This window comes from Styela clava, chromosome 15 (assembly GCF_964204865.1).
Source record: "Styela clava chromosome 15, kaStyClav1.hap1.2, whole genome shotgun sequence".
NCBI classification, from domain to species: domain Eukaryota; kingdom Metazoa; phylum Chordata; class Ascidiacea; order Stolidobranchia; family Styelidae; genus Styela; species Styela clava.
In genome coordinates this window covers 3,465,001-3,467,500 of record NC_135264.1, presented here as the reverse complement: position 1 = coordinate 3,467,500, position 2,500 = coordinate 3,465,001, and the positions used below count along the sequence as shown (strand labels likewise).

General features: G+C 58.2%; 2 non-coding genes and 1 pseudogene across 2 annotated transcripts in view; all 3 read right to left on the bottom strand.

Moving 5' to 3' along the window:
* LOC144413541 (large subunit ribosomal RNA) overlaps nt 1–642 on the bottom strand; it is a 3,694-nt pseudogene extending 3,052 nt beyond the window's left edge.
* A 288-nt stretch (nt 643–930) lies between these two features.
* Nucleotides 931–1,084, bottom strand: LOC144413229 (5.8S ribosomal RNA). The gene has a single exon (XR_013469266.1). It is a non-coding gene; the product is annotated as a 5.8S ribosomal RNA (ribosomal RNA).
* A 298-nt stretch (nt 1,085–1,382) lies between these two features.
* Nucleotides 1,383–2,500, bottom strand: part of LOC144413324 (small subunit ribosomal RNA) — a 1,810-nt gene continuing 692 nt past the window's right edge. Inside the window, exon 1 of the ribosomal RNA XR_013469358.1 lies at nt 1,383–2,500. This exon is cut by the window's right edge and continues 692 nt beyond it. This is a non-coding gene — a ribosomal RNA (small subunit ribosomal RNA).

The following is a 2,500-nucleotide window of genomic DNA, read 5'->3' as shown; positions in this document are numbered from 1 at the left end:
CCGCCCGCGCGCTGTAACACCCCCGCCGGAGCGGAGGCCACCTTCGCGCGGGGACTTAGACCGACGGCAAACCGGTCGTGACCCGCGCCGGTCGCTAGTGCGCTGAGACGGTGCTCGAGCCGACTCGGCAGCGGCGCCTTAAGCGTCCGCGAACCGAGACGGCGCGCCCCCGCACCCAACTGAAAGCGAGCCGGCGACCTGACGGGCCCTCCCGTTTGCCTCTCAACGGTTTCACGTACTCTTGAACTCTCTCTTCAAAGTGCTTTTCAACTTTCCCTCACGGTACTTGTCCGCTATCGGTCTCGCGACCGTATTTAGTCTTAGGTGGAGTTTACCACCCGCTTTGGGCTGCATTCCCAAACAACCCGACTCCGAGAAGACCCGAAGCGGCCAAGGCAAGCGCCCCTATGGGCCTAACACCCGCCGCGGGACGAGGCCTCGATCAGAAGGACACCGGCGCTCGCCGTCAGCCGCACTGGGACTTCCGTACGTCACAACTCGGCGCGCTCGAAAAGCGCGCAGATTCGACGCTGGACTCTTCCCGGTTCACTCGCCGTTACTCAGGGAATCCCTGTTGGTTTCTTTTCCTCCGCTTAATAATATGCTTAAATTCAGCGGGTGCTCTCGCCTGAACTCAGGTCGTATGTGTCAAGCGGGCCGCTTCTTACACGGCCCGCTGGCATCGCAAGTCGTCGCCGCCGGCGCCGACCGAGCGCGTACCGTCGCCGCCTTGGCCCACGGTCGGTCTTGATCTCGTGACCGGACCGACCGACCTGGACCCGCCCCTCGAACGTAGTTGAACACGTCGAGGGGCCGGCGGTGTACGGGACACGCGGTCGCGCCGAGAAAGCTCGGCGACCGCTTCAACTTGGGGCGACGCCCGGCCGTCTTCGCAGAGGCCAGGCGACGGCCCTCGGGTGAGGACGAACGCGACCCTGAGGCAGAAGCGGTCCCGGGATTGACCCGAGACCGCAATTCGCGTTCAGAAGGTCGACGTTCAATGTGTTCTGCAATTCACATTACTTCTCGCACTTGGCTGCGTCCTTCATCGACTCGCGAGCCGAGTGATCCACCGTTAAGAGTCGTCCTCGACGTTTCGCCCGGCGCCGGAGCGCGCGGACGTCACACTGTGGGATCGACCACAAAACCACCACCGACAACAACTGCACAAAAACACCAACAAACGGCGCCGAGCGACCGCCGGGCTGGGCCGGCGGCACATCGAGCGCGGTGCCCAGAAGCCACCATCGCACTCGGCTGCCTTGCTATGCCAACGTGTTACGCGTGTCGCACGGGGCGGAACCCCGATTGACGGCCGCCCTCTCGGCGGCACCCAAAGACAATTAAGTGCGCGGTCGGCCGGGGCCTACCACCACCTTCGGTAATGATCCTTCCGCAGGTTCACCTACGGAAACCTTGTTACGACTTTTACTTCCTCTAAATGATCAAGTTTGATCGTCTTCTCGACACGCCGACGCGGCCGTTGCCAGCCGCGACGGGGCCGATCCAAGGATCTCACTAAACCATTCAATCGGTAGTAGCGACGGGCGGTGTGTACAAAGGGCAGGGACGTAATCAACGCAAGTTGATGACTTGCGCTTACTGGGAATTCCTCGTTCAAGGGAAACAATTGCAAGTCCCTATCCCAATCACGAATGAGGTTCAACGGGTTACCCGGACCTTTCGGCCTAGGTTAGACACTCGCTGCTTCACTCAGTGTAGCGCGCGTGCGGCCCCGGACATCTAAGGGCATCACAGACCTGTTATTGCTCAATCTCGTGTGGCTAAACGCCACTAGTCCCTCTAAGAAGTTAGACGCCGACCGAGAAGGTCGCGTAACTATTTAGCATGCCAGGGTCTCGTTCGTTATCGGAATTAACCAGACAAATCGCTCCACCAACTAAGAACGGCCATGCACCACCACCCACAGAATCAAGAAAGAGCTCTCAATCTGTCAATCCTACCTGTGTCCGGGCCGGGTGAGTTTCCCCGTGTTGAGTCAAATTAAGCCGCAGGCTCCACTCCTGGTGGTGCCCTTCCGTCAATTCCTTTAAGTTTCAGCTTTGCAACCATACTTCCCCCGGAACCCAAAGACTTTGGTTTCCCGGAAGCTGCCGGAAAGGTCGTCATGGTAACGCCTCCCGATCGCTAGTTGGCATCGTTTATAGTCAGAACTAGGACGGTATCTGATCGTCTTCGAACCTCTGACTTTCGCTCTTGATTAAAGAAAACATTCTTGGCGAATGCTTTCGCAGTAGTTCGTCTTCCGCCGATCCAAGAATTTCACCTCTAACGGCAGAGTACGGACGCCCCCGTCTGTCCCTCTTAATCATTACCTCGTGCTCCGAAAACCAACAAAATAGAACCGAGGTCCTATTCCATTATTCCATGCAACACTATGCAGGCGAACAGCCTGCTTTGAACACTCTAATTTTTTCAAAGTAAACTTATCGGCCACCGCCGACACTCAGTCAAGAGCACCGACGGAGAACCGAAGGTG